Raw genomic sequence first — 20,032 nt, forward strand, 5'->3', positions numbered from 1 at the left:
CAAAAATTAGGTCATCATCATCAAGGTATGTGTCTGCTATTTGCCAAGAAACATGTCATTTTTTTAAAAGTATTTCACAAGAATGGATATAAACAAATCTACCTATCCAGTTATACCTTTGATTTAAAAAAAAGAAACTTTTTATTATCGAAAGATCTAATCAATGAACTTTAGTACAATACTTTTATTTTTTATTCTTTTGTTTGTTTGTTTTTGTTTTTGTTGTTTTACAATACTTTTAAGTAACCTACCGACTTTTGTAGAATTTCATCAGCTTTTCCACTAATGTTCTTTTACTTCTCCAGGATCTAATCTAGAGTACTTCATAGCTTTTAGCACAATTTTTAATAAAGTAAAATCTGGTTCTTCTCAACCCATTAAATAAATGGTAAACAAGTATTTGCAAATTGCTGGTTTGCGCAGCCCCAGGTTATTGGCCTTCCAGGATGCCTGCATGCCCTGGTCTTGCCCACATGGGGGGCTCTGTACAGAAAAATTGAAAAAGGTAACAGAATTAGCTCATAAACAAGGCTATTCTGCCACTTATGTGTAAAAGGATAACTCTAAATCGGGAGAGAGGAACATAGTATGTATGTGAAAGGAGATGGCAGTACCCAGTAGAACTAGGTCATAGTGGCAGAAGGAGAGGAAGATGATGTTGGACATCATGAGGGAACTAGCTGATGATTCCCTGCAGTAACTGTGGCCAAAGTGACTTGAGAAGTCCAGATGACCTGTCAGAGTGGATGGTGATAAAATCAACTCAAACTCTTGTCACAAACAAGACACAATACAAGGTAGCCTAACAGCTGCTTATGACACCAGGAAAGGAAAATAAACTTTCCAAGGACAGATGCCTCTATTACCACATAACCCTGCCATATCAGGGTCATCAGATTTAAATCCCACTCCTTATAATAGGTTTTAATATCTGTGATGGCAACAAAGCAAAGTGGAAATTGTGAAAGGCCAAACCTATCAATCTGAATTTTCATGCCCTGTAATTAAAAACCATATACAAACATTAAGAAAAGTGAAGTCTCTTTTCCATAATACTTTACTGAAGTGGCAGATTTCACAAAGTTTATGTTGAAGGGTTTTTAAAGGAAAATCTAAAGGCATAGAGCGGGGACATGCTAAAAAAACATAGAAGCATAAAAAGTAAAAGACAACAGAAGGTGAATTTACTGTTCTGAAACTGACAGAATGGTTCTAAGAAATTGCATACCTCAGAGCCACTAAGTTAAATGATAGCACCCTCTCTATTTCACAAAGAATATCAAGTTGGAGAAAATGCTAATTCTGTGCATATCTATACCAACAAATAGTATAAGGTTTCTCTCCACATGCCTATGAATATTAAAAGCAGAGAACAAGATACTGAGAAGTTAGGAAACAAAAAAACTTAAGAGATTTCTACACCTATTCTTCCATTTGTCTCCATATATTGTTTTGATTGATCAGAAGAACAAAAGCCTGAATACAATCCTTTCTGGCCAGTTCTCATATAACCTAAGCACAGTATAAAATTCCTCACAAGGAGAGAAATAAATTCCTTAAGAGTCAAACTCACTACCTTGCTAAGATTCTTATTATCAAAGTCTCTGTAGTCGGAATAAGCACCCAAGGGTAAGAGCGGCCATGAGGAAGAAGCAAGGAATTGAGGTCCACAGCTCGGGACTAGATGGAATGAGAGAAAATACTCAATCCCTTCTAGCGCAGATGCTTCCATCAGAAAGACAGTCCTTAGAATACAAATGAGCAGGTGGGCCCCAGCTCTATCCACCCAGACTACTCAACATGTTCAGTCAGAGCCCGAGCCTATGGTTTGTTTCATAACTCAGGCCAGAAACCGGGAGTCCATGGGGGCCCCTTCTGAATTCACAAGCTACCCTCATTGAGTCTCAGCAGCTCTGAGAAGACCAGCCTTTATTCCTAACCTCACCTTTGGCCTTTCCAGCTACAATATCAACAAGGACCCAAGCATCAAACACCATCATCTCCAGGATCACAAGCAATTGTTTTCCAACCTTCTTGTTGGATCCCGATCCCTGTGTTGTATGATAATGTGTGCCCATAAATAGTGATGTTGTATTATAAGATTTGTTGGTAATAGTGATTTTCTTTATAATTCAAAAACTTTAAGAAGCAACTCACATTATTTCCTCAACCTCTGTGAAGATGGGAGCATTTCTTTTCTTCAATTCATGCCCATATCCAAATATCTTGTATAGAACCAGGTCTAAAGTGATTTCCAATTTAACATTCTAATGAAAACAGTGATATATTATTTTTAAAAATAGGAAAGATGGGCCCAATTGATTTAGTGAAGGAGATACCTACCACTGGTTTTCAGGGGTATCCTAACCTACATGGTATAGGGGAATGAGGTTCACAGGTAATACAAAATACAATATCTTAGAATTAAAACAATGGGCCAATACAGATAAAATCCTTTTGGAAAACCATCTGGTTCAACATATTGCAACAAAGCCACATTTTAATAAATAAACAGATGGCCTTAAATATCTGTCTTACCAATATGATTACAGGTCATTTTATTATAGTCTCAATAACAGATAAATTCCAGGCCCACCTATGTAAAATATTCTGGTTTTTGTCATTTAGGTTGAAACTGCCATCACCTTCAATATTAGGGGAGTTTTTAAATGCTGCCCAAAGGGTGGCAGACTTGGCCCAGTGGTTATGGCATCTGTCTACCACATAAGAGGTCCGCGGTTCAAACCCGGGGCCTCCTTGACCCATGTGGAGCTGGCCCACGCGCAATGCTGATGTGCGCAAGGAGTGCCCTGCCACACAGAGGTGTCCCCCACGTAGGGGAGTCCCATGCGCAAGGAGTGCGCCCTGTAAGGAGAGTCACCCAGGGCGAAAGAAAGTGCAGCCTGCCCAGGAATGGTGCTGCACACACAGAGAGCTGACACAACAAGATGATGCAACAAAAAGAAACACAGTTTCCTGTGCCGCTCACAACAACAGAAGCTGACAAAGAAGGTGCAACAAATAGACACAGAGAACAGACAACCGGGGTTGGGGCGGGGGGGGGGGGGGGGGGGGGGAGGAAAGAGAAATAAATAAATAAATAAATAAATCTTTAAAAAAAATGCCAGCCAAAGGCAGTTTCAAGGGTAGATCAACCACCAAAAGACCTAAATTCCTCAGACCCACTAAATTTATATTATAAAAAAATAGAAGTAGATGTTGGGATCTGAGAAAGTTTCCTTCATCTCCAAATTCAGAAGGCTAGAATCTTGGCTGGTGGCATGGCACAGCTTTCATAGGACTACCTCATCCCTGGAAATTAAAGAAATGTATTTCCTTGGTCCCATAGTTGTGTATGAGACTTAGTTTGATTTCTAATTGGGGACTACCTAACAATTCTTTCATTTTAGCTCATGTATCCAGTCATATGCATTGATAAGACATTCATTTTACATTTCTCATCTCTACTTTTCTACCTACCATGGTATGAAATGAATATAATACAAATATATGAGAGTTGCCATAGATAATGAGATTCTATTGTGTACCTTTGCAATAAAATGATTCAGCAAAGAATTGTGCCTGAGTATTTATGTCATTTGGGAGTAATTATATTGAATGTCCTTACACTTTGGGTTTGGCTTTGTGACAAAATGCACAGCCAAGGTGTTGATGCAGTGCCTGTGCAGAATCCAGATATCATTCTGCCATAATGACAATAATATGGTGTGAACGCAGAAACCAGAAAGTTCATTTTTGAAGTCAGAAAGCAGCTGAGAACAGATGAGGGTAGTAGAGCAAAACCTGCATCCAGCCTTTACTGTTTCTGTTGCCAGGACATTCTTCTTCCATTACTTCATATGGACCAGATAGGAACAAAGGTGTTCGGCAGATATCCCCATGATTCCTGCTAATAAAAACAGCAGGAAGTCAACTTGAACACTTGGTGTAGCCCATGTCACCTGTTTAAAAACTTGATAGTGATGTCCAGCTCTTTAAATGACAGCAGAGCTTTCTCAAACTTGAGTACAAATGTCTACAAATCTTTGGGGATTTAGTGGGTCTGAGGTAGAGCCCAGAGTCTGCAAATTTAATATTATTAATTAATATTAATAATTAATATTATTAATATCCTAATAGATGCCTGTACTGCTGCCTTTTTTTTTTAATTGATTTTGTAAAAATATTACATTAAAAAAATATATATGAGGACCCCTTCAACCCCACCACCCCACCACTCCCCCCCCCCCCAGCAACACTCATTCCCATCATCATGACACATCCATTGCATTTGATAAGTATATCTCTGGGCACCTCTGCACCTCATGGTCAATGGTCCACATCATGGCCCATACTCTCCCCCATTCCATCCAGTGGGCCCTGGGAGGATTTACAATGTCCGGTGATTGCCCCTGAAGCACCATCCAGGGCAGCTCCAAGTCCCTAAGACGTCTCCACATCTCGTCTCTTCCTGCCATTCCCCATACCCATTAGCCACCATGTCCACTTTTCCCACTCCAATGCCACCTTTTCTCTGTGAACATTGGATTGGTTGTGTCCATTGCACCTCTATGTCAAGAGGAGGCTCAGATTCCACATGGATACTGGATGCAATCCTCCCGCTTTCAGTTGTAGGCACTCTAGGCTCCATGGTGTGGTGGTTGTCCTTCTTCAACTCCATCTTAGCTGAGTGTGGTGAGTCCAATCAATCAGATTGTAGGTGCTGGAGTCTGTTGAGGCTCAGGGCCTGGCTATCACATTGTCAGTCCAGAGATTCAGATCCCCTAAATATATCTTAAACCCCAACACCAACTACAACTCCAGCACAGTAGTATGAAAGTCTTATGAAGAGAGATCCCATCTGAGTCCAGATTCATCACGCATAAACACCAGCTCCAAAGAAGGGCCATCTGACATGGAAGTTAACCCCATCTGCCATGACCATAGCACCCATGGGCCTCTTTAGCCCTCAAAGGAACCAATACCTGGGGGTTGTATCTACTTTATCTGTCTCTTAGACTCTGCTCAGTTGTGCATAAGGGCAATCCTTCTGACAGCCTCCAGACTCTTTTTTAGAGACTGCTGTCTTATAGATCATACTATGGGTAAGAAGGATTTAGAGCAAGATGCTAAAGTAACATAGATGTCAGTCCTGATAAAAATACTAACATGTTAATACTAACATGTTAATTTATCTCTGATCCATGGACTTGACTATATCCTGAATCTTGGTTAACCTCCTTCTACATATTTTCTGTGGGTCCAGGAGAGGATCTGGTGGTGTCAGGGGAATGGCAGGACTAGGGTTATGGTTATGGGGAATGGTTTATGGATGCTGGAATAGTCATGATACTCCTAGCTCCTCAAAATGCCTTAAACATTACTAGCTAGTTATTGGAATTAATAAATAGGCCATTTAAAAATGCTAGATCTTCATTTAAATTAGTTTAACTAGTTGGTTTATTCCTAACAGGGATTGCTGATGAATTGTTGAGGGAAGCCTGGTATGAGAATAAGAGTTTAGGGACTGGAGGGAATTTAGATAATTTTGGAGTATGTGGCATTTCAGAGATTAGATAACCTGAGAGGGGTGGTGTGTGGGCTTGTTGGCCAGTTGGTGATTAGGGCATTTAGAGGGCCAGGTAGGGGTGGTTGGCCCTGGGACAAATGGACAATGCTGCTAAGACCATCTACAAACACACATTACGTTGGTGGTGAACCCACTGTATCATTTTCTCTGGAAAACACATAATTAAGAAAACTTTCTCTGGAGGAAATACTCTCCACCTTTAAGATGGAGTTCTTCTAGTATCCTCAGAAAGAAGAGTTCTCACATTTTGTTTTTTAAATTTGCTCAAATCATGTCAATTTAGGTCTTTTGGTGGTTGATCTACCTTGAAACTGCCTTTGGCCGGCATTTTTTTTTAAGATTTATTTATTTATTTATTTATTCCTCTCCTCTCCCCCCCCACCCCAACTATCTTGCCTGCTTTTTCAAACTCTCTTTTCCTTGGGATTGGAGTTATCGGTCATCTCCTTGTTAGTTGTCCCATATGAGTCCAATGAACTGGAGAGTGCATGTTGCAACTCTGTTGAGATTCAAGGTCCAACTAACACATGGACAGCTCAAAGATTAAAGTCTCTTAGATACACACCTATCAACTCTAGTACTAAGTATACTTCTAGTGGAAGAAATGTGTACGTTCTCCTTAAAACTCCTGAAGCCAGACTGAAGTAAGTATAGGATGGCAAGGGATATGTATTTCCACATAACTTTTCAATGAACAGTGAATAAGGGCGATCAAAAGATGATTTTAAAAGTTTAGCAAAGAATATTCTATCCCAGCAGAAATAGTAACTTGGTCAAGACCACATTCTAGTAAAAGATTTTGCCAACTTCCTTTATGTATTGAGTAGCTATTTTTCTTTGGTTTTCTCAATAGACATGCAAATATCATAGAGTTTTTTTATTTTCATGGATTTCCAGTTTCTTACTAGATTTGATGACCTCATGAAATTAAGAGAAAACAACTCTGAGAAAAGAATAAATGTGAAAATCAACTATCAACCCATAAATCAACCCATATGCCTAAGTCCCTAAAGGCTTACAATAATATGGGGGAAGGTACATAGAAAAAGTGAGTTCACCAGAGCTCATGAAAACTTGGTCTTTATAATGTTTGGTTTTCATAAAAATGTATCTTTATAATTTTCCTAACTATAATCTTACTGTAATAACTTTTTTCACAGTTTTATACTAGTACACATACCTTGATGTTACTAAATGTGTAAGGACATTTACTTGGCAAGGATCCTGTCTTTTAACTTCTTCCTCCTGCCAAAATTTGGAGTTTGGTACAGGGCATACAAAAGCACTTAATGAGCACTCATTTAAAAATCCACAAAATTCTCATAACTTTCTGAGTCAAGATCTCAAAAAAAAGGCTAAACGGTTCTTTGGATAGAGATAGAGCATTAAATATGAATGAAGTCATGAAAATGCTGTTTCACAGTGAACAGCACAGTCAGCCTGTACAGTTTAACTACGTGTTTGCGTCTGAGGGGTCCTGAGAGGTACTTCTTAGCCTGAGCTTCCTTACACACTGGATCCTCCCGGCTGACATTGACAGGTGAGAGGTAGCCCTGCCCTTATTCCCATTGACTTTGGCCCAGCCAAGGAAGATGTCAAAAGTTAAGACTTAGCTTGCTAATTCTTCTGCTGGGCCCCCCAGATCATAGGGCAAACTTCTAGTACTCATCAGACCCCTCTGTCAACAACCCTGAGCTATGGAGAGATGGATAGAGTGAGAGTGAGAGATAGAAATGAAAAGCTGGAGAAAGAGGAGCTAGTCCTCAAACCACCTACCCACCAACCCCACACACACCACCTGACCCAGAGCTACCACTTTGATTTAAGAGAGTTAGCTAAAGTTGCATGCTCTTCATTACTGCCATTAAGACATTTCAATCTTAGTCTTTGTCTTCATGGCTTTTTCCTTAATTGCATATTCTTTCTCTATTTTATTTTACATGCCAGTTCTGCCTGGTTTATTTAGCTATGGCAGAAAATTTTATGTTACAGTACCAAAGAATTCTTTAAACTCAATAGAAAGTACCCTAAAATTCTGATCCTTCGTTTTCACTGTTAAGTTTTCTCATCCCACCCCCAGAAAAGCAGTGGGCAGGGGAAGCAATGCTTATTTGAGCACTTCTTTGAAGTCTGAAAATTATTTAAGATTACCGTCTGCTTATATTGGGGAAAATTGTTAAGTAACATCGCAAAGTAACTTTACTTGGTGGTGATCTTTAAAAATAACTGATGATCATGGAGCCATTACCAGTTTCAGAGTAGATGTACATAATTCCTTCTCAGAAGGACCACCACTGACCTCGCTGAATCAGGAGGAGACAGCCCACAAATCTCCCTTCAGCAACAAGCACGTAGAAGTGCATAGAAGGAAAAGTGAAAATATCCTATTTTGCCAAAAGCTTGTCTCAATATTTCCTTCATGCTGACACTATAACCTCTTGCATTCCAGAGCTTGGACCCCGCCTGTTTTTCTATCTCAGTCCTGAGGAATTCTTGTTGTTATATTATTTATGCTCAGGTCTTGACCATTTCTCTCTTTAACCTATAACATCTACTATTTCCTTACTCTGAATTCAAGTTCCTTCCCTTAGTCTATCTACAACCAAACATACTCTCCAAGATCCTCCTGCCAACTCATACTCTTCATCGTTTTCATCTTAATCATTCCTGATCAACTGCTGCCCCAGGTATTCAGTGCATGATTTTGCACTGTGTAAGGACTTCCCACACAAATGACCCTGCATTCCTTTCAGAATCAGTCACATGCAAATTATTTAAAGGTGCCATGTAAATACACAGTCCAACATTAATAAAAGTGTGGTGTCACTGCTGAGATTTTTCCAAAGAAGAATCTGGTGAAAAGCTGTAAAAGTTGGGAATGAGAAGGGCATGGCCTTTCACTATGGTAGGTACATGTACTTGATGACAGAGGCACTGAGACTCTGCTGTGAAACAGGACATGAGGGTAATGAACACTTCACTTTCTGTTCAACTCCATCTTTTTGACCACCAACGATCAGCATAATTCCTTCTTAAGGTTAACCCCCATCACCAGCCGAGATTGGCACCAAGCCCGTTGTCTGCCCCCCTTGCAAAAGCTTCTTAAACCACCTTCTATGAACAGTTCAGTTCTCAGGCTGCTCCAGCCCAGCTGCGGCCAGCTGCACTCAGTCTGCAGCCCAGCTATGGATTATGTACCAGATGATTCTTGTCCACTGAAAATACTGGAAACAACAAGGGTTACAGTGCACTACTGAGAAATTGGATCCACTGAGGGAGACCAAAGGAAAGCCAAGACTCTTGAGGAACAGGCAAGCATTTCCCCCTGCAAGCAGTTACTGAAGCAGGTAGATTATGAGGAAATTAATCCATCAGATTCCCAGACACGCATTTCATTTTCTGGTTTCTTCTTTTTAATTTTGTTTCTTTTTGGTGGGGGAAAGTTTAGGAAAAAGAGAAACTCTCTCATACTTTGTCCAATAAGTTTTCTTTTTGTCTCTGTCAAGGACTATAAAAATGACTTTGAGTACTTTACTGGAATGTTGTCACAGTTCTGACTTTGGAAATTGATCTATGGCCATATAAAATAGAGAACAGAGAGTCCATGTGGTATAATGAATAACACTTTTTAAAACTCAAGAAAATTGACCAATATTGGAGAATTAATTTGGTACAGCCAAATATTTCTATGGATGAGAACTGGTAATTAAAATTTGAATTTTTTTTTTTTTAGAGAGATAGTTTAAACACGGTAGCTGAATATCTTCAAGGTAAAAGCTACATGAGAACATGAGCATTATTAGCCTCTCCAAAATGTTTCTTGGCAAAGTTTTCTGATGGCCTTCACTAAGTTTCTGTCATTCTTTCCTTCCTTCTGCTTTGTGTCTTCCCACACTCAGTTAGTGGAACGTTTGAATCATTTTTACAGCGTGTGAGGGAAGAGACTGAGAAAAAATAATAATAATTGAAGAGCAAGGTCATGCTCTAGAAGTAATAAATATTTAACTTGAAAAATGCCTAAAAATAAATCTCATCTTATACAGGCAGATACAAGTTTGTGGCACTCCTAGTTTGATCCCATGGAAGAGCTTTGAAAAAATAATCTAGTGGTCTACTATGAAAGGTTGAATGCATCTCTATTTTGGTCCACTTTTTCCCAGTGTATCTAGGTCAACTAATTTTCTTTTTCAAAGAGCTAAGTGGCTTCCTTCATCTTGTATCTATACTTGCTAATCATTTAAAAAGATGATCCAATGTCCTGTTCAAAAATGTAAGAAGCTTTAATTGCTAAGGGCCAATAAATATTCAAAGCATGACAAAACAGTTTACTTCATGATAGTTCTCAGAATTCTTTTTCCGCTAAAATTTTGGCCCTTTCTCAGGGGCAGAATCAGTGAGCTTCTGGAAGTAGAAAACCTCAGGCTTGCCAAGAGATTTCCTTGCTGGATTCATGACACCTATTAAAACTCCAGAAAGGAAAATCCCCCAAGGCCAAGGAGCAGGAGTTATAGTCCCAGCTGTTCCTCAATTTGAAGAGTGTCAGGCAGTGGCACACCAGTGTTCCAGGTGGCCTGAAGGAACATGAGGTCTTTTGCAAATATAAAATGTATCATTACAAGGGAACGGATCATGCTGAGGTGATGCTACTGTATCTGTGAAACTGTAGAGGTGCTCAGTGCAAGCTGCAATCTATCTGGCATTCTTCTTTTTCTAATATCAGCCCCTCCTCCTTCAATGGGTCTCGCAACAAGAGGTATTTTTCACCTCAGAAATGCGAAGGAAAGAATAGGTTTCAATGAAGGCCTGTTCATTCTGGATCTAAATTATAGACATGTGGGACTTGGGACAGAGAGAGAGTGAGTTATCTGGGGCAGAAAAGACTCTGTTGTCCCACCCTAATTATTCTTCTACTTTTGCTAATAATAGAATCCCCAAAATTCAGTTGAACATTTGACCACCTGGAATAGTTACTTTATTTCACAGCCTCTTTGCAACTAGATATAGCAATTTATCTAAATTCTGGCCTGAGGGATGTAAATAAAATTGATATGTACAACTCACGAGAAAAGTACTTAAAAAAAGAGGGGTTAATTTTCTTCTATCTCCTTCTTCCTGTTAACCAGAAAGGGATAGGAGGTCTACAGCTGGAGCAGCCTTCTTGGACCATGAAGCGACCTAAAGAAGAGTGGCCATGCAAAGTAAAACACCAAGCTAGGAGGTACCTAGGAACCTAAGGACTTTTTGGAGCAAAGTCTTGATAGCAGCATTAGATTTCCTTCCTCTAGACATACAGTGAGAAATAAACGATCTCATTTTGAGTTTTAGTGTTACTTGCAACCATCTCTTCTCCTAACACATCATACAACACATTGTTTATGGTGCCTTAGCTTGAAAAGTTTCCAGACACAGTTAAATTTTTTTGTTTTTTGTTTTACATATCTCCATAGCTTTGACCTTTAAAATAAATCTACAGCTGTCATTATTATAAGAGTTTCCTACATGTTTATTTCCAAGCAGAAGGAAACTAGGGAGTTTTCCCCTCTCCCTTGTTTTGTCAGCTACTCTCATACCACATCCTATTTCACTTTTCTCACACTCATGATAGCCCCTGGAATTCTTAGCCATCTACCAGATGAGTGTGCCAGGAAGCAGCTATAACATGTACTAAAATTAAGTGTTTTTGGAGCTTTAGAGATCTTTGAAAGCACTTTTTTGAAAAGTCATTTTAGTAGACTTAAGATACTAATTAAGAGATTCATTTTGATTAACTCAGAAATTAGCATCGGTATCTTCTGGGCTCAAACTATCAGCCTTCAAACTTTGTCGAAACTTAGTGAAAAATAAAAGCTACACCTGAGTATAAATCAGCACTCCCCAAATATTTTCACTAGTGTGAGATGATGGTCTTGTGAGAAATAATTATGTACAAGTAAAGCTCCTTGTTTATATACACCTGCCTCCCAAACACACACACACACACACACACACATGAGAATGTGAGCTTTAGGAACGCAGGGATAGTGTATGGCACATGTATTTGTTCAATACCTATTTGTAAAATGAATGAGAGCAAAGCTCCCTGGGCTGTTACTCTTACTCATCTGCTTATTGCTTCCTTTCTCCTTCTAAATCTGGATTGACAGCAGGAGGAAGAATAGGAAAGAGACTGGGGACAGGAACTAAGATAATTAAAGTAGAGATGTTTCCTAAAGTATAAGGTCTCCTATCCTCTCAAGTCAAAGGAATTCGATCAAACATGAAATTAGTCTCTCTCCTTCTGGAATCATACTCCCCAGTTTAGCAGTATTAGATTATTCCACCAAAGACTTTGCTTTATTATTGTCATATGCACTTGCTCTAAACCTTCCATACTTGACAACTAGCTCACCACAGTACCATTATTTCAGGATAATATTGTTGGGAAAGACTGAATTTTGAAGTCAAGAAGCCCTGGGTTCAAAGCTCATTCACACTTGACAAAGTGAGTTCAACGTTACAATTAAAACAGGGATGAGAGTGGTATGTCATTGGATTTTCAAAAGGATTTAGGAAATAAATAGCTGTAAAGCATGAGTGCAGTGCCTGACATGTGGCACCCAATGTAAGATTATGATGGCATCATTATGACTCCTTGCTGTCAGTTGTCACTGGACTTGGCTGGGATATGATTGGCTGAAGTCTCTGGGTGGATGAACAGGCACATAGAGCATCAACTCACTGAGACTGCCTTTCTCATCTGAAAATGTAGGATTTGGACGAGATAATTTCTAAGAGCTATTGGTCCAACTCTAACATTCCACTAGTATGTTATTGTGACTCTGTTAAAATAATAAAAAGAAAAATATTAGGCACATATTTCTTTTTTCTTAATCAGAATTTAAGGGAAATAACATGTTTGTGTTGGATATTTCTCACTTGTGACTCATTTGTTGGATGACTTTGTCAAGTCTAAATATATTAAACTTCATTTTTCACATTTGTCAAATAATTGGGAATCCTGTGACTCACATAACAGCAGGCATTATTAAGAGAATTCATTAAAAATTTGAGTTTGTTGTCTAAATTATATGGCTCCATGTTTCTTTAAAATCATTTATAAATTTAACATAGAGTTTCCATCTGTGAAAATTATTTTTGACACAAAATTTCTCAGTGTCTATGCCAAACATTTGAATTCATGAGTTGTATTAAGCATGGGATAAGAAAATCCTTGAGATTCTAAAAGCATTTTTCTCTTAAGCAAAGTAGAGAAGATGCTCAAAACTTTTAATTAATGATGTGATTATTGGAAGTATAAACAATGGACAGGATGCCTATTGTTTAAACTATGGAGTTTAGAAGTATAAGTGGCTTTTTTATCACCTATGTTAGAAGAAATATTTACAGAACAATGGCCTGAAATTCATAACATGTGGCTTCATAAGAGTAGCATATTTTTGTCCTTTGAAACTTTGATATCCAACTTGCCACCATTAAAATGATTAAAATTAGCATGACCTTGTTTTTTAACTATAATAGTTAGGAATCAAACCCAAGTCCCTAGAAAGTGTATTGTTCCTGAAATACATAGGAGCTGAATACTCAAAATGAAAAAAAAAAAAAAAGTTCTGAAATTATTGGACAAATAAAGAGAATCACTCTGAACAGGGACTAAATTGGATTGGAACATATGTTTGCTTTATGCAGTCAAAGAATATAATCAGGTTCAACAAAACAAAGCTTAAAACCAAATTTGCCAGGTAAACTTGTTTTGTGATTCTGAAATCTGCTCCACTTTAAGCAAGTATTTCTCAAAACAAAACAAATATCTGATCTGACACTGTTAAGTGTCTTGGTTCACCACACTGATTGTAAAGGTAAGGAATCAGCTCATTATTTAGAAAAAAAATGGTGATTGCATAAATTTAGTTATTCAATTGGGAAATGAGTTAATTAAAATGTAACTTAGCTAAGGATATACCTATTATATCTTGTAAAATATACTTATCAAATTATTAGAAACAATAAATCAATATTGTATGTGCTCAGTCCTTAATCAGCCACATTGAAAGACATCCATCCAAAAAAAAAATTTATTCCAGCCCTTGTGATTGCTGCCTAAGTAATTGGCAGTTGTTCAATTGGTTCAAATAATATGATTCTTTTATGCAGACTTATTGTCTGGACTTATTGTCACCACTCAAATTTTCCTGTTCCGAGAACCACTTCTCTCAACAGCCACCCTTGATTGATCTAGAATAGAGCACCTGGCCCAAGTCAAGATAATAAGAAAATGTTTTTGTTTTTTTTAAACTAAGCTTTTCGAAATTTGTTGGTCTTTCTTCTGTGGAAGATGTAGACTCAAGAGTCACCAGCTAATAGTAGTGGATTCACCACCACAGAGAATAAATCTGACCTGTGATGAAGGATATTGAAGGTATCACTCTGAGATCAAGAGCAGAGGTAAATGAATTAAAGCAGGGACTCAAACAGATTTATTATAGATTGATTACTAGAATAAAATTAAAAGATAGAACATAGGACTGTACAACACAATAAACCCTATTATAAATAATGGGCTATAGTTAATACTATAAGCATAAGAATTTTTTCATGAATTATAACAAATGTACAAAACTAATACAAAGTGATAATAATAGGGTGTTATAGCTGTTTAATATTATTGATGAATTCCAAAAAGAAACATTGGATTATGTTTGTAAGCTGGTCTTTTCCTCTAAGCATATTAGAGGGCTTAGATTCAGAGGTTTAACTTTTACTTGATTAAATAACGATTAAGGCTTTGATTGGGCCTAATCAGTAGGATGTGGGCAGGGACCCTCACAGAGAAGCTGCACCACAGAGAAGGGAGGTTGGAGTTTCGATGCTGGAGTCTTGAACTGAGCCCAGACAGAAATGAATCCTGGGAAGAGAGGAACCCAGAAAGCCTGAACCCTGGCAGATGTCAGCAGCCATCTTGCTCCAACACGTGGCAAAAGACTTTAGTGAGGAAAGTGACTTACACTTTGTGGCCTGGTAACTGTAAACTTCAACCCCAAATAAACACACTTTATTAAAAAACAGCCTATTTCTGGTATTTTGTATCAGCACCTCTTTGACTGACTAATACAAGTGGTATATAGGAAAATATACACTTAATGTATATTATGTAAATAGAACTATTTTAATAATCCTTCATCAATTGTAACAAAGGTAACTACTGTTTAAAAAATAGTACAATTATTTTTTTAAGTGCTGTTATCAGTTGTAACTAATGTTCTGTAGTAATGCAAGGTGTTGGTGGTGGGGTGGTGTGCAAGAATCCTGTGTGTTATGCATGATTGTTTTGTAAGGTCATAACTTTTTCTAATAATAAGTTAATAAATAAATAAAACATATGGCGACTCCTCTTGTAGCACACCCACAATCCACATCTCAGATTGTATACTTATCCCTTTTCTTGTTTCTTTCCATAGGGTAGGCACGACCTTAAGTTCTTTTATACAACATAAGCCAAGAATCTAGAAGCCCAGAACCCAGAAACTTCTCCTATCAGTATCCGATACTCAGGGAAACCAAGTCTCAGACAGAAGTGACTTGCCTGAGGTCACACAGATGTCTTTAGCCAAGATGGATCCCAACTCCAGGTGCCTGTCTGCCTCGTGGGTCCTGGCTATTTGTCTGTCTTGGAGCCTCAGAGGAGTCTGGGAGCAGAGGGAAGGTGGGTGAGAGGGTGTGTGGGATGGTGTGGATCTGGCAGGGTGGATGTGACCACTGGGGTGCCTGTGGTCACCTCAGCTAATCTCATTGCTCAGAGGAGACAGAACAAGTCTCAAACAGCTTTGTTGCGCTGGTAAAATCTGTTTAATGCTTTATACCAGATTTGACTCCGCCAGTCCTTTCTGAAAAGCGACATCCATAGCTATGTTCCCACAGACTTCCCTGTGCTTCCATGCCCACCCCTCCTCCTGAGAGTCTAAAAATCACATAATTTAACCTTTTGTTTTGCTTTAAACCACTTCATGCCAGCCCCACCTCAGCCCTAGGGGCTGAGAAGACACTTCCTGGCCCCTTCCCCCTGCACCCTCACCCAACCTGGTACTCCCTTGGGAAATTAAAGGAAAAAAAAATGTGGACCACAATGACATGAAAACAATTCAGATAAAGGGGTAAAGTAAATGCTTTTCAAATGTTTCAATAAACCATGTCTTCCCCTCCAAAAAAGTACAATTTTTTTAAAGTGCTTTCATCAATTTTAAGAAATGTTCCACGCCAATGCAAGGTATTGGTGGTGAAGTGTTTTACAGGACTCCTGTATTTTATATGATTGTTTAGAAAACTCACAGCCTCTCTAATAAAAACAAAGCCAATGGGGGAGAAGCAGAGGTAAAAGAGGGAAAATCAATCCTTAAGGAAATTCCTGTTGCCAGTTCACCCTAAGTCTCAGCAGCATCCCTGTCTTTTCATGCTTTGTCTTGTCAGAACTTTGCTGGATTCTGTTAACCAATAAATTCCCCATTTTTCTTACACTAGTTTAAATTGAGTCTCTGTCACATGCAATCCAATTGTTTTCATGTGCCTGTTTCCTTCAACAGATTGAAAGCTTTTGGAATGCAGGGAGCATGTGGTATTTGTCCCTAGTTCTTAGCATGACTCCTGGCACAGAGTTGCCACAAATGAATGAATGAATGAGTGAATGAAAATGAATGAGAGAATAAGTGAGTTGAATGAATATAGGATGAATTAGTGAATCTAGAGCAATAGCTAACTATTCTGTTAAGGAGCAACCAATATATTTACTCTGACCACACGGGTACATTTTAGGTTGTAAAGTAACTAGTAGGGCAAGGCAAAATTGTCAATATTATTTTTAAGCACATAATCAACCTAAAAGGGAGATGGAATAGAAAACATCTACAAAAATAAACGTGTATACATAACTAGCTTTGGAAATAGCTACTCGTCTTGTTTATTATTGGATAAATAACAAGTTATATAAGGTAAAGAAAAATCAACATCTTTCTAAGCTTAACACAATTTTAAGTTTGGAGACTATCATGATACCAAACCTATTGATAAGCAAAAAATTCCTCTCTCCTGTTTTTACACATATGTGACTTTAGTGATATCTGTCAATACATTTTTATGCAGATCTTTATAGAATAATTATAGAATTATTCTATATAGAATAATTATAGAATTATTCTTTATAGAATTATAGAATAATTATTTTTTCTTTTTTTTATTTTTCCATATAATAAACTTTATATAGAGAGAAGTTTTTGAGAGAAGTTACATCAAAAGTATGGGGGATTCCCATATACTCCACCCCTCCCCTTCCTGATTTTCCCCTGTTAATAACATCTTACATTATTGTATAGACATAATAATTATAATAATAAAATATTTAAAACATGATACAAATGTTATTATAAAGACATTTTATAAAATCATTCCTTTAAAAGAGTAACAAAATGTTTCTTAGACAAAGGTAAATTTTTAAGAGAAAAGAGGGAAGCTTGAATGTAGGTAATAGTTCTGGTCTATATTCTTATCTCACCAAAAAAATAGCATTGGTGGTGGAAGTGGGCAGGCGATTCACAATGCTGCAAGATGATTAAATAATATATAAACCACAAACAATGACCTGTTTGTTCATTAGGTTTAATTAGAAAGTAAAAATAAATCAGGGTTTTTAAAGCTGGACTTCACAAGGACTTATACTACTCCGAGACTTCCATTTTGCCACTGTTTTGTTCAAATTATCTTAAGTTCCAGAACTCTAGAATCAGCCCACATCAAATGGGTTTTTCACATTTACTTAAGTTATAAACCTGAAGCTCACTGAAAGTCCTGTGAGCAGCCACTAGGTTTGAGATGTGGAAAGAGATCTCAGGGGCTTACAAAGAACCACTCTGTGTTAAATCAACTCAATTTAGCTGGCACGTGACTCATCACACAGCCATAGAAAGGTGTGTAGCCAGTCTAACAGCCATCCAGTCCACTATTCACACTCAAAAGGATTCATCAAATTCACCAGTGGTAACTCTTAAATGTCTTTCTTCAAAACTATTAATCTGTACTTCTGAGACCATGAAGAAAAGATTTCATAGCAACTTTGTTAAACTTTTTGAACATTCAATAGCAATGTCAAGAAATTCAATCTAAATAAATCCCTGAAGTTGTAGCTGAAGAGTTTTTTCATCTTCTTTCCTTTGGGGAGATAAAGTAAATAGTCACCCACCTCTGAGTTATAGCACTTTTCATACTTGACAGTCATGCCAATTAGAATTTTTAAGGTCTTATTTTATGACTATATAACCATCAGAATCATTCTCAGATCTGTACTCATAAATCATGAAGTCCTGTATTGGTTACAATACTCTATAACATGAGCATTTCATAACCTTCCTTTAACAGGGGTTATTTGGTTCATAATTTAGCTGTGAAAATCTTCAGGGACTGTTCTGCCTCCAACATACTTCCCTCGTGGTGACACAGTCACACTTTCTATAATTTCACAAATGAACTTTCAGAAAAAGTGATCTACATTCACTATTTCCTTTCCCTACCTTCCTCCCCAACCCAGAATAATATGACACTTAAATCAAACCTGCCTCATAATAAGTACTCAAAACATTTTAGTTATTATTACTATTGTTTCTCTAAAACAACTCTCCTCTCTAGGTTTCAACTTCTTCCTGTTCTCAGCAGTTATTTTACCCCTTCCAGAGCTTCAGGTCCAAGAATGGCTTGTTCTAGAGGGCAATTTATGACTATGTCCCTACAGCGCCCTCTGGTGGTGCTTTCAGGACTGTCTGTCTCTTTAAAGACATTCACAGTCTCTGGGGTTACAACAGGGCTATAAGCCAGCCTTAAATAGCCAGGCACATGGTCCCCACTCCCAAGCAGCTTTCAAGCTCCAGAAATCAGGATACTCACCTACATCAAAACATTCCTCTTCCTAAGCCCACCTGGGGCTCCCTGGGTACACAGATGTAAATTTTAATCTAGAAATAGCCCTCAGTATCCTATGTTTCTTTAAGACAGATAATAGATTAATAAAATTAGAAAGTCATTAATATCATGAGATCATACTTGCTTTTGAACTTGGCTGCTCAAAAATAGTAATGACATATTTTAGAGAAATTGTAGAAGAGCCATTACAAATTGGTTGACACAAAAATCGATTGCAAAATTTCAATTGTTTATCTTTCTGTTCAATATGAGAAGGAGAAAAGATGGCTAAGATCTTATCATTCTATGTGTTAGGTACTGTTATAAATGCCTTACACATGTTAGCTCATTGAATCCTCAAGACAATACAACAAAGCAAGTACTTTATTTTCCCCATATTTCAGATAGGAAAACAGAGGCATGAGAGGTTAATAAGTTGTCCATGTTTGAGCCGCTACAAAATGGCAGAACTGTGAGCGTGGCAAATGAAAGCTCAACAACAACATTAGAAAGCTCAATATGGAAAGAAAAAAATGAAGAAAAAAGATACATGGCATATTTAACTCAAAGCAGACCATATATAACTGGGTGATGATAGTTGGATGGTGAAAGGATTCAACATGAGGAAGGGAACTTTGAAGCTGCTGAAACAATCCAATCAGTTGTTTGCTGCAATTCAGAGAGTGGCCATACCTGAGCTGAAGAACCACTGAGAGTTCCTCATCTTTAGGCCGCATTTTCAAGACAAATCTAAATTCTCAACATGAGGCTCTAGCGTACATTCGACTAGGAAATATTAAAAAATATAACAGCTTTCCCTAAGGGACTTACCATTCACAAAGATTCTAACACAGGGAAATATCTATATTAATCATGCTCTGGGACATTGCTAATACGTTGTATTTGTTGAAAGGTGATTTAAACAAAGACACTAACTCTGAAATGTGCTCACCAGTGGGGATAGCATGCTCTAGAACAGAACACATTTCTACACTGCAAGCCATGGTTGTCCATTTTAGGTATTTCTAGGTCCTCTCTTATCAAATTATTATTTCTTAAAGTTATTATGGGCAGCAATAGTAGATGACCATTGGCTCTGTAATAACAGTGTATTTTTCTATTCCCCTCTGGATTCCTGTAACTTTCCTTGGTTTTTATAGCTTATAGGAAATGGTACATCCCTGGCCCCTTTTTGAAGTTTCTACTAATTCTATTCTCAGAGGCAGGGGTCCCCAAGCACCCTCAAATACTCAAATAGGACTCTGTATTTCCTAAGGCCACTAGCATTTGCCATCCCACTCAAGCTTCCTCACTATCTCTCTCCAACAAGAGATTTTGTACATAGACACTCTTAACTTATTTAAAGAACTCTAAACTCCTGCAGTAAAAATACATGCATAAATATATACCAGATGCAAAGATAAAATTTAAGAAGAATAGATTATGAATATGGAACTGTCAACATGGCACTCACAAGCACATATTTTCAACCTTCCATGTGGTGTC

The 20,032-nt window shown here is 37.9% G+C and overlaps 1 protein-coding gene across 1 annotated transcript in view; it reads right to left on the minus strand.

The window, feature by feature from the left end:
• The window catches only part of LOC131277892 (endogenous retrovirus group K member 6 Gag polyprotein-like), a 422,186-nt gene that overhangs the window by 260,715 nt on the left and 141,439 nt on the right, over positions 1-20,032 (minus strand). The gene's annotated exons all lie outside the window — the stretch shown is intronic.

This window comes from Dasypus novemcinctus, chromosome 1 (genome assembly GCF_030445035.2).
Source record: "Dasypus novemcinctus isolate mDasNov1 chromosome 1, mDasNov1.1.hap2, whole genome shotgun sequence".
Lineage (NCBI taxonomy): Eukaryota > Metazoa > Chordata > Mammalia > Cingulata > Dasypodidae > Dasypus > Dasypus novemcinctus.